General features: G+C 37.0%; 1 non-coding gene across 1 annotated transcript; it reads right to left on the bottom strand.

Annotated features, from left to right (window-relative positions):
- Positions 1–1647: 1647 nt before the first annotated feature.
- Positions 1648–1720, bottom strand: TRNAL-GAG (transfer RNA leucine (anticodon GAG)). Its single transcript has one exon. It is a non-coding gene; the product is annotated as a tRNA-Leu (tRNA).
- Positions 1721–13395: the final 11675 nt, after the last annotated feature.

Raw genomic sequence — 13395 nt, 5'->3', positions numbered from 1 at the left:
TGAAGGACACAAACAGATAATTTACACACCCTATAGAAATACTCCTATACACTTTAAGACGTTGTTGTGGGGGGGGTAAGTAGGGGTGGGACTAAGGCCCTTGGCCCCCATCTCAGGACCCCAGAGGGCATCTGATGCCAGCTCCTGCATGATCACTGGCCAGGTTGCCGATCATGGTGGGCAGGGCCGTGACCCATGACTTCCACTATTGTCTGGGGTGGGGCAGGGGGACTGGTGACAGGTCCGGCCTGGTTGCTGACCATGCTAATCAATTTAAATTTAAATAACCCATGTGGCCAGTTACTACCAAAATGCACAGCACAGATCTAGAAAAACACTAATAATCAGACAACAAAACATTTGTTGGCTTCTTACTATGTATCACGCTAAGTGCTGACAACTATACTTTCACAACAACCTCATGAGGCAAGAACTATTATTCTGTTTTCAAATGAGGATTATTGAGGCTTAGAGTGACTGACTTCTCAGTATTGAGACCCAGATAATTTGACATAGGCATTGAAACCACTGTTTTACCTTGCAGATACAAAAACCAACTCCAGTGAATATAAATGATTTTCTAAGATCTCACAGATAGTGCCAGAACCAGGACTAACTCAGAATATTACTTAGTATCACTGGGCTTCTTTTTCCATATTTAATGTCATTCAAGTCTAGACATTTTTGGAGTGTCTAGAAAGTGTCAGGTTCTAGACACTAGGGATATGACAGCAAACAATGTAACTATTTGGAGCTTCAATTCAAGGTGCTATGAAAAAGAAAAAAAAAGTAATAGAACAAAGCTGGGAGTTATTGACTGCTGGGATTGGGGTGATGGTTGCATTTTTAAACATGACAGGGTGTACTTTAGAGAGAAGGTGAAATTTGAGCAAGTGCTTTGAGGAAGTGAAAGAGTTGGTCATGAAGATAACTGAGGAGAAGCATTTGGGGCAGATGGAAGAGCCAGTGAAAAGTTCTTAAGACATGCATGCACCGGACAAATTCAAATAACATCAGGGAGGCCAGTGTGGGTGGAGTAGAAGGAGTGACAAAGAAAGGAAGGGAGATGAAGAGCAAGATCCTGTGTGGAGCACTGAAGGATATTATGACAACTTTTACTATGAGTGAAATTAAAGTTCATTACTGCACTTGAGTGTAGAAGTGGCTTTATCTAACTCTCCTTTGAAAGGATTGCTCTAATTGTTTCGGGCTGAAAGGAGACTTATTAAGAGACTACTTGGGTAATTGGGGAAGTAAATGTCTGTAGTTCACTAGAGCTGTGAGATGTGGACAGATTCGTATATATTTTGAAGGTTGAGCTAATTGAACTTTCTGATAAATAGGATGTAGGATAAGAGAAAAGGAAAGGAATGAAAGATGACTAAGTGTTTGTGGTTGGTCTGAGAAGAAAGAAGAAAGGGGTTGACATCAACCATTATATATATACTTTTAAAATTATTTTTAATTTTTTTAATTTATTTTTTATCAGCATATCCATTGTTACAAATCATACTTATTCTTTATATCCCATATCCATCTCTCCCCTTTCCCCCTCTTCCTCTCCCCTCTAATAACCATAGATTTGTTCTCTCCGTCTCATACATTAACTTGTTCCTCTGTTGTTATTTATTTATTTATTTTGGTGGCTGGCTGGTACAGGGATTGAACCTGGACCCTTGTGTTCTCAGCACCATGCTCTAACCAACTGAGCTAACCGGCCAGTCCTCAACCACGATAGTGAAGGCTACATGTGGAACACATATGGGAAAAAGATCAGGAGTTTGTGTTTGCACTTACTGGGCTTGAGATGTCCATTGGCTCTAAAGCTGAATTGGCAAAAAAGCAGTTGAATACATGAGTCTGAGATGTAGAGAGTTGGCTGAAGATACAAATTTTAGAAGGGTCAGTATATACATGATGTTTAAAATCATCAGAAAAGCTGGTATAATAGATAAGACAAAAGATTGAGCCGTGGGGCATTTCATCATCATGAGGTCCAGGGAGAAGAGTAAAACACCAGCAAAAGATATGAGATGAAGTGGTCAGTGAAAAGAGAGGAAAACTAGGAGTGTTGTGTTCTAACAGCCAAGTGAAGAATGCCTATCAAAAATGAGAAGGTGAAAATTTGTGTCAAATGCTGATAATTCAATATGGAACCAGGAGTTGTCCACTGGGTTTAATAACCTGGGAAAAGTCATTGAATGTATTTTTGACAATATCAGTTTTTCTGGAGATTAATCATGAAGACTTTGTGGAATTGGGTTTAAGAAAAAATAGGTTAGAAGAATCAGAAATAGTGAGGATAGATGATTCTTTTGAGGCATGAAGCAATTAGGGCAGTACCTGACCTGAAATTAGATTAAAGCAAAGGTATTTGTTTGTTTTTTTATGGAAGAAATAAAAAGAATGTTTCTATGCAGCTGGAAGCAATCCAGGAAAAAGCAAATAAATAAATAAGATGCTGAAGGAAAGAGGGAGGTATTGCTAGACCAAGATAACTGAAAAGGTGAGAGAGGATGGGATCTGGTGCAAAGGCGGCTTATGATAAAAATAAATAGTTCATCCAAAGTTTGGAACAGGAAAATAGAAAATGTGGGTGCAAATACTGCTGAGTAGGAATATAACAAAATCCACTTGGTTTCTTCTAGACCAATGCAAAACAGAGTTTTCATTTGGCCTCAAAATTACGCAAAGCACTTCCATCCTCAAGTTGTAGCCATTTGTTTGCTAGCTTTCTTAGGAAAAATCTTCATTCTGGGTCCAGGAAACGTGTTTGTAGCAGACATCACCAGTTAACTACATAATATATATTTTACCTTCTTCCTTATCAAAAAACCCTCAGTTTTATTTAGTGGAACTGTTCCAGTTAAGACCCTTCTGAAGAGAGTAATGACATTTTCTGGCCAATGTAATAGAGGCTGAGGGTATATGGGAAAATTTTATTTTTTCTTTTATATGCTTTCCAAAACTTTTTTTTTTTCCTTCTTAGAATGAATATGCACTAAATGTCATTGCAGCAAGAATCCTATGCTGAGAGGTGGTAAGCATGATGATAAAGGTATACATACTAAGGAAAGTGGAGTAGAAAGCTGGAAAGAGCCTAGGTGCCTAATAGTATCATTGAACCACCATTCCAGCTATGGAATGCCTAACACCATACATTTTTTTTTGCATGAGATTATTTATTTTTTATTTTTGGCTACTGTAGGAGTGTTTTTGTTATTGTTATTATTATTTGCAGTCAGTTTCTTTAAAATTTTCTTAAGGAGCTTTGGGCATTCAGAGTTGTTAATTCTGTGAGATCTGTGTGACATGGATTTGCTTTTCCTGAGGCTCTCTCTTTGATCTCTCAGATCAATCCTGAGAATAGGTTCAGAAGAAGGGCAAAACGTGTGGTGAAAACAACCAGAACAAAGCTTAGTTTTTCAGATATCTAATAATCTCTCCTCTAAAAAGGTAAGGCTGCCTATAGGAAGTCAGGTTCTGTTTCCCATAAAGAAAGGGGGAGGCATTCTGATTTTCCTAATGCCAAATCTCCTTTCATTGTTTCCCCCTCTTCTCTGAATTTAAATGCTCACAAACTGACTCACGTATGTACACACACACACACACACACACACAGATATACAGACACAGAATCACGCTTGCATTTTATTGAATTTGACTGAGAGAATCTAGGTTACCATTATTTACATGTTAGTGGGACCAGGTGCAATAAGGGAAAGACTGGGTATCATAAAAAATGAACTAAAAAAATTGGCATTGAAAAAAGCTATTATGCAGAATATCCATCAAATTCAATCTCCATATCTTTGGGTTAAATATTTCTCTAACAGAAAATGAGAGCGTGAACAATTTTTAGAAATGTCCTCCTCCGTTTCACATATAACAATATGTGTATTATATAGTATATGTTAATATAATGTATTATAATATATAAGAATAATATAAAGGGAGCAGTTATATATAAATATTATATATGAATGTTCTATTTACAACAACAAATATGTTTATTGCTTATATTATATATATTTTGTGTGTGTATATTGTTGGGTGATAATTCCCTATGCATCCCTCACATTGCTGCACATCTTGTGACGGCTTTTGTCTTTTGTTCCAGACTATATTCTCAAAGATGTTTGTACAGGGTTGGCCCATTAGCTCAGTTAGTTAGAGTGCAGCTTTATAACATCAAAGATATTTGTACAGCAAACAGCCTAGAATGATAGAGACAGTGTCTTCTGGGGCAAGGACAGACTTATTGTCCTCTGGGGTAAGGACAGATTTCTTACTATCCAGTGTAATAAAAATAATCTCTTCCTCTGGGGCACAGGTTAGATAGATTTGCTGGCAGCCCCGTTTTATGATGGGGAGTTTCCTAAACTCAGGGCTCCTCCTCATCTGTGATGCAAACCCTCCACAAGTGCAGTGTCAACCTGAGTGGCTCTACATGACTCCCTTAAGACTTAGAGGATAAAGGCAACCAATGAGAACATGAGGAACATGTTGGCGTTGTGCCCTGAGTAATAAAGAATTTTGTATCCGACCCAGGAGTCATGTCTTCTGCCAGCATTTTAGAAAATGTGGCAAACTAAACCATGAGCTTGCAAATAGTAAAAAATCCAAATTATTAATAGTTTTTGGCATATTCATCATACTGTTCAACATCTTCACCTTAGTAGCCACATATGCCTGAAAAAAAAAAACCCTCCCACATTTGCCTCTTAAAACTTTTGACAACACAGTGAAGGAATTTATAACGCCACAACCTAAAAACTTAACTTCCTCGTGAAACTTCCTTCACTGGTACTGGAATTAATAACTTCTTTCTCTATTAGAACTTTGCAATGTATGCTGTATTATTAAATAAATTTAATTGTCATTACTATGAAAACTACCTAGTTTGTTTTATTTTGAATTTTGTATTACTCTCAAATAAGAAATAATTTTGGCATTTAATTTATTTTTTTTCTATCTCATTTTGCCTCTAGGCTTTTTTCCAGAAAAGTTCAAATCCATTATTCAATTTAGAAATGTTGCAAGAAGAAAGATACTAAAAAGGTCTAGAGCTGTACATTATGAGCCTTCTAAGAAGAGAGAGGCAGTTCTTTTTGCATGCAAAAGTGAAGGAAAATGTCAAAATTATGTTCATAAAGAGTAATATTAACACAACATTAAAGCAGATTAAAAATCAGAAAGGAGAATTTTATGTGAAAACTTGTCATGTTGTAAATCATGTAAATTTTCTACTGTAATTATTATTCTTTTAATCCCCACTTGATAATGCTCTTCATAATCACTACAAGATTCCTAAAGGAGAATAGACATGAATACAATTATTAAGAAATAATAGGGTTTAAAACACATTGTGCTGGCTCTTGCTCTTTTAACTATTACAGTAGACATGATGAATTAGCATTTTATTTTTCACTGAGATATCTCAGTGGCTATTAAATTATTTTACTGAAAATGAGTTTCCCTTCTGCTTATTGATTGTATGTTGCATGTGTGTATGTGCATGAGTATATGTTTGTGGAGTGGAGGGAGGAATGACAGTGGAAGAGAGTTTGCATATGCAGCAGTATTTATCAACATAGCTGATCATTCTGAATCACAATCAGAAAACAACAATGAGACACAGCATTGATTAGGGCACTATCTACAATGAAGCCAAATTAAGGGTCAAATAAAAACCTATCTGACCAATTACCCATGTATGACTTTTGGACTAGAAAATATCCTAGGTAATATACAAAATAAATTTCTGTATTTTACAACATAAATAATAAAAGGACTGAGAGTGTTAAGTAGCTTCTTTTGATCAAACACTAAGTGCGGGGGCGCACCTAGGGTCCTCCCACAGACCCAGAAGGAGAAGGAGCCGACAGGATTACCCCTGGTGTTGGGACTGAGGGATCTCGGCAGAAAAGTGAGCCTGCTGCCCGCCAACCCAGCCCCGTGAAAGAGACACCCAGACGCGGCAGGGGTTCTGTCAGGGCAGTTCCACTTTATTGCCATTACACTGCAATTTATATAAGCAAGCAAGTAGGGGCTTTCCATGAACTAACCAGTCAATTAAAAGATCACGCGGGCATGCATTTTGTACTAACATGTCGAGCATAGCGATCACGCAGGGTTCACAAGTGCGGAAATACCAGAGAACCAATAAAAACCTTTTGGAGCTATCTTGGGTTACGCCTCCCCTACTTCCTGTGGGCGCCTTCTTCACCCTCTACCCATAGGCACCATGTGGCTCACAGATAATGTTTGCTCCTAAAAATGGGCCCAACAACTAAACAAATATTTAGAATGGAAATTTATGATACACAAATCCTTTATATTTTTCATTAAATATTTGCCTAAATATTTTACATACATTATACAGATATTGTAGAATATTTGTATGACATTTCAGGAAATATAATTTCTCTAAAATATAGGCAGAGTATATTTAACGTCACCTAATAATTGTGAAAAATCATGAATATAGTGGGGTAACATTTTACTATGCATTTGTTTTCATAGTGACACTTATTGAATTACATAGCTGAGTATAATAGTAAAATGTGAGTACTTTTCTAATTAATAATCTTGAGGTTAAACTAGTTTTATAATATATCCTCAGGAAAAGAAAAGCTCAGAAGGTTTAAACAATCCCTCACATGTATGCTATTTTTAGGATGGAGACTGTCATTTAATTCTACTGCTAAATTTGGATCATGTGAATAAACAAGACAAATTCATTTTGCATCTAAATCATAGGATTAACACTCAAATGCCTGAATAGCCCAGGTTGGTAATACAGGTGATCTGGGGTAGTTCTGTGGATCGTTCAGGCCCTTACTGAAAGATAAAGCCACCATTCAGCACTGACTGGGCCTTAATTTAAAGATGCAAAGACAAATTCTTCTCTTTTAACTTTACTCATTCTTTACACTCTATAGTCAACTCAGCAAAAAACCCAAAAAACTTTTTCCCTGCTATGTTTAAAATGGATCTGAAATTTCAACTCTTTCACCACATAAGTTAAATGTTGGCCAAGTCACTATTACTGCTTGACTTAATATTATAATTGCCTCCTAACACATACCTCTGTGTGTGCATTTCCACCTACCCCAAACAAAGGAAAACAAAATGCAGTAATTCTTTTATAACTTAAGTCAGGTAATAATGTTCTTTTACTAGTCAAAACTCTGTATCACTCAAAGTAAAAGGCAAAACACTTATAATGGTCCACAAAGTCTTACATGTTCTTTTCCTCTTCAGCCTCTCTGATTTCATGTACTACTCTACTTTCCTCACACCTATTTAGCCACAACGACCTAGTTGCTATTACTGGAACACACCAGGAACACTCGAACATCAAGGTCTTTATCTTTCTTGTGCCCTTTGCTTGGAAAGCTCTTTCTCCTTTCTCCTATGCAAGGCTATCCCCTCATAGTCTGGTACAAACCCAACTAGTGTAACATGAGCTGGGTGTATCATAATACAATTTTGTTGCTAATCAACCAGAGTTAGCATCAGCACCCACAAGTTAAGGTCTCAGTCCTCCATAAGACTGCTCTTATTTCAGACACCAGCCACACTTCAGGGATCCCCAGGCCACCGCTCTTCTGATCAACTGGCTATAAACTTATGGGTTCCCATAACTCCCTCAGATTCTTACTAGAATGACTCACAAAACTCAGAAAGTCACCATATGTAGGGGACGGTCCCAGATGCCAAGCTTCCATGCCTTCTCACTGCAGAGTCAGGGTGTATTACTTCTTCAGTGTTCACCAGACAGGAAGCTCCACCAACTTCAGTGTCCACAGTTTTTATTAGGGTTTCATTATGTAGGCTTGATTGATGAAATCATTGGCTATGCAATTGAACTCCAGCCTCCCTCTGCTCTGTGGAGGTCAGGTTGGCCCAAAGTCCCAACCCCCTAATCACATAGCTGGTCTTGCTGGTGACCAGCCCTCATCCTGAAGCTATTTAGTGGCCCACCATGATTTACCTCATTAGTGTTCAGAGACACTTCAATCTCTCATGAAATTCTAGGGGTTTATAAGCTCTGTGCCAGAAACCTGGGACAATGACTAGAAAATTCTTTATTATTCCATATCTTATATTCTCCAAGTCTCTTCTCGAATATAAGTCCTTCCCTGATCATCTATAATAATAAATCTTACTCCATTTTTCATGATTGATCACTAACTTCTTTTAAAATTTTCACTTCCATTCTTCTTTAAACCCATATCTGAATAGGCTGTTATGAAAGCCCATGCATGCCTCCTTCCTTTGGCCCCAATGAGAAATTCAAACCTTGCAAAATCTTCATCTTGCACATGGAAACTTTTTTTTTTAGTCCCACCTTCTAGCAACTAGAAACACCTAACCTACTCCCTCTTCCTCCATCAAGTCAGTGAAGCCTTCTTATGCCAACACTTCTCTCCTCTGGTAGTTAATTATATGAGTAATAAACTTTCTCTAAATTCTATTGGTGTGTGGAGTATCAATAGTCTTGACATCTGAACCACATTTTGGGTGACAATCTAGGATCCATCTTGCTCTCCCTCCTCAACCTCAAAATATCATCTTAACTAAAATCACCTCTCCTTCCCATCCCCTGGACAGTAACTCTGATTCACTCTTCCTAGTTTAGTTTTTGCCATATCATTTATGAACATATGACATGTAAATACAACTTTCTTTGTTTACTGTACATCACTTTCCCTAGAATATACGCTCCATAAGGGCAGGGATTTATGTTTGTTTTATTGCTGTGATCCCATTGTCTAAAACAGGAGTAGTCATTCAATAAATATTTTTCAAATAAAGCATTTTAACTTTTATATTTACATATTAACTGATATGGCATCAATTTATTTTGAATCAAGTCCTCAGCTGGTTTTGTGGCTTAAAACCATAACTATTTACTTAACTCATTCCTCTGTAGGTCAGCAATTTGCCTGGACTCAGCTGACCAGTTTTTCTCACCTTAGCCAGGTTCACTTGTAAGTTGTTGGTCAGCTGCTATTCAGCCAGGAAATTCTGCTTCTGAAGGTTGGCTGGCTGTTGATTGGGACAACAGGGGCAATGAATTCTATGGCTCTTACCATCCAGCAGAAGCTTGTCCACATGGTAATTCAATAGGATTCCAAGAATGAGAATGAAAGCATTCAATGCTAGCATAATGTTGTTTTTGCCACATTTTATTGGCCAAAGAAACACACAAGGCAAGCCCAAATTTAAGGAGTCAAAAAATTGTCATCATTTCTTGATGGAAGAAGATGAAAAGACACATTACGAGGGGTATAGATTCAAGGAGAAGAAGTTTATTTTGCAATCAACAACACCAATTTACTGATTTCCTCAAGGGAGGAAATCATTCCTCCCTCCCCATTATCTAAATATATATATACTTATAAATACACACACATAAACACATATATAGAGAGCACTTACCATGCCCCAGTCAGCAAACTCTAATCAAAATTTCCTATATGTTCACCTGTTTACTGATATCTTCTTCCTATATTTCTTGAAAATAAATATTATCTCTACCACAAATAAGTTTTCATGATTACACTTTTCATCTTCCTCCAATTACCTAAAATATGTCCCTTTTGTATATATCAAATCACTATGTAAAATAGGATTAATGCAATCTTATGATATTATCTCTGTTTAGGAAAGGTCTCTATGCTTTGTTTTTTAAATCATCTCTATGTTTATTCAAATAAAACAGTTTATTATCTTTTTAAAGTGCCCCCACCTCCCCCAGACCCACATTTTTTGCTCTTCCCTTGTATAATTAGATCATCTGGGATACTAGTGAAGTTTTCTGCTTTTTTTTTTTTCAAATCTTCACAGCTCTTAGGTTGGTATTTCATAGATAATGATGTGAGTTATGTCAATAATGCTTGGAGGCCAGAAGTTTAAGTTTGACAATCTGTTTGTACTGTGTAGAGGATTCATAAAGCCAATGTACTTCACAGGGCCTGGTTTTCCAAAGCCTTGCAATTTCAAATACTGACCTTGCAATGGACAGGAAATTTTCCCCAGGCTATTGAATCTCTGTTGCAAGATAAGAATTGTAACACAGCAAGTTTGCTGGCTCAAAGACAAACTAGTTACTGATTGTTATGTAAAGATACTGAGAAACTGCTAGAAGGAGAAGGAATGTTTGTTAAATCAAGCCTTTGTTAGTGGATCACTTAATTGCCTAACAGAATGTCATCTGACTTGTTTTTACTGAATGTTAACAGCTTCTATTGTAAAACTTGTAAAACTGTACTTAGCAAAACCCCACCTATGTCTCTACCTGTAACTTCTTGGTCTGGAGAATAAATGTAGGAAGAGAACCCCAATTCGTGGTTAATTTCCCAAATGGAAGAAATGCCTATGCTTGAGGAAGTTCTGGGATATTAACCCCTTTCTGGGGCTTCTCGCTGCTCAAAAGGAGATGGGCTTTGAGTAATCTTTGGCAGGTCCATCACCAAGGGGGAAAAGGGTGACAAATCCGTGGGAGGCAAACCAACAATACTGTACTTCAAGAAAGTACTAATTCCAATTCTCATTGATATTTGATGTGATTGAGAAAGGAGGAAAAGAAGACTGCAAATAGAAGACTAAGTATCAAGGAAGAAAGATCTGAAGGATAAGTAAAAATACACAATTAAATTTGATGGTAAGTGGTAAGGGACTATTTGCAATGATGGAGAGACTATTTGGTAACTAATAGGACAATTATATTTAATTTAGGAATGGCAACTTATTAATATATAGGAAAATAGAAAAACCATGAAAAATTTGTATTGTAGTATGTAATACAATAAATGACAGATGACTTGTCTGTCACAATTTTGAGTCAAAGAAAATAAAATATGAGAATGAAAGGATGTAATTAGGGTGAATGATGCTTTCAGAATGACCGATGTTATAAAAATCTGTTAGCTAAGCAGTATATTAAATGTCAGTTAGTTATAATCAAAATAAGCTGAAATAAAAGAAGGTAGGAAATTGGTAGGATGAGAGCTAATGAATAATTCAGTTATGTCTTTATTATTGCTGCAGCTCCTTAAAAATTGAAAGATAGGTAGAAATGAGTAGGTACACACATTAAAGTAAAATTTTCAGTTTTTTTTTTTTTTGATTGAAACATAATAGATTGTACTATCTATGGGGTACAGTGTTGAATGTGAATACCCATGTGCAATATGTGATGCTCAAATCAGGATAATTATTATATTTATCATTACACAATGTAATCGTTTTTTGTGGTCCTTTACCAGTTTCTCACTAACCACCCCCACTCCCCTGGTAGTCTCAGTTTCATTCTTTCCTCTTGAAAGTTCAATAAATTATTGTGATTATTGTATCTTTCTTTCTTTGTTTATTACTTTTAGCTCACACTTAGGAGTGAGTACATGTAGTATTTCTCTTTCTGTGCCTGGCTTATTTCACATAACATAATTTTCTCTAAGCTCATCCATGTTGCTTCAAATGACAGAATTTAATTATTTTTTTATGGCAGAGTGTTGGGCTTTAAAAACTAACGCCACCTTAAGTGACATTACAAGCGGCGCCATTATGGCACAAGGGCATATTAATGTGGCAACCTAAGATGGCGCTGGGAGGAAGTAGGGTGGGGGTGTCTGCGGGAACCTTGCCTTAGCCCTTATTGGCCAAATACATGCTTCCGCACTCGAGGTTGCAATAACTAGGCATTGAGACAGGATGCATGCTCTCTTGACCTTTAGGCTGATAAGATTATGTAAAAAACCTCCCTTCCCCATTTGCCTTTAAAAGCAAGTGCTTGTGTGATAATAAACGGAACTGCTCAACAGAACCCCCAGCCGCATCTGAGTGTCCTTTAACCAGGTTGTTTTTGGGGGGCCGCTGGGTGTGCTCACCTCTCTTCATGGCTCTCTTCCCCCGTCTCCTTCCAAAGGGGACAGGAGGGAAAGAGAATCCTGGGCCGTTTGCTCACTCACCAAAAGGAATGAGGCTAAGGGCTGTTCGGGTCGGCCGGTGGCAGACCCGAGAGCAGAGTAGTATTCCATTATCTCTACATACCATATTTTCCTTATCCAGTTATCCATTGATGGACATTTAGTTTGGTTCCAACTCGCAGCTATAATAAATAGAGCTGCAATAAACATGGGAGTTCAGGCATCCCTTCAACATGATGATTTCCATTCCTTTGGGTATATATCCAGTAGTGGGATTGCCAGATCATATGGCAGTTTTCTATCTACACCTGCTTGAGGAATCTCCACACTGTTTTTCATAATGGCTGCACTAATTTACAATTCCACCAGCAGTGTAGGAGAGTTCCCCTTTCTCTGTCCTTTTGATAATTTCCAGTCCAACTGGCATGATATGGTATCTCAATGTGATTTTGATTTGCATTTCCCTGATGCTTAGTGATGTTGAGCACAAGCATTTTTTCATGTGTCTGCTGGCTATTTTTGTATGTCCTCCTTTAAGAGACATCTGTTCCGCTCCTTTGCCCATTTTTAAATCAGATTATTTGATTTTTAATGTTAAATTGTGTGATTTCCTTGTATATTCTGGATATTAATCCCTTGTGAAATGTATATAATCCCATTTGTTTGTTTTTTCTTTTGTTGCCTGTGCTTTTGGGTTCTTAATCATGAAGTCTTTGCCCAGTCCTACTTCCTGAAGTGTTTCCCCTGTGTTTTCTTTTAGAAGTTTTATAGTTTCAGGTCTTATATGTAAGTCTTTAATACATTTTGAGTTGATTTTTGTACATGGCAAGAGGTATGGGTCTAGTTTCATTCTTCTACAAATGGACATCTGGTTTTCCCAGCACCATTTATTGAAGAGGCAGTCTTTACCCCAATGTATGTTCTTATTGCCTTTGTCAAAGATCAGTTGGCTGTAAATATGTGAGTTGATTTCTGGGTTCTCTATTCTGTTCCATTGGTCCAGGTGTCTGTTTCTATGACAGTACCATTATTTGAAGTCAGGTAGTGTTATGCTTTCTGCTTTCTTTCTTTCTTTCTTTCTTTCTTTATTTATTTTTGTTGTTCAGGATGTTTTACTTCCCCCTTCTAATTCCTGTCTTCTCATTTGTTTATTTTTGTAACAACATATGAAACTACGTTTTAGCTATATTGAGATTTTTTTCTTGGATTTTGTTTGACTTGATCACATGAAGACAGTAGGAAAAGAAAAAAATATATAAAGTTACAACACAGAAATATGAAAGAATCTCTTGATCTATATTTTATAAAATATATTCTCTATACTGAGTTGCCAGATAGTCTCAAAAATCTTTCATATACTTAGTAAAATTTCTCCTCTGCATGCTTTCAGTGTCTGAAGCCAGCCTAAAGGAAAGGAAAATAGGATTCCTGGCGATTCATCAAGTGATTACTTAGA

Source organism: Cynocephalus volans, chromosome 12 (genome assembly GCF_027409185.1).
Source record: "Cynocephalus volans isolate mCynVol1 chromosome 12, mCynVol1.pri, whole genome shotgun sequence".
Lineage (NCBI taxonomy): Eukaryota > Metazoa > Chordata > Mammalia > Dermoptera > Cynocephalidae > Cynocephalus > Cynocephalus volans.
The sequence above is the reverse complement of the archived record's forward strand: the minus strand, read 5'-3'. Positions and strand labels throughout refer to the sequence as shown.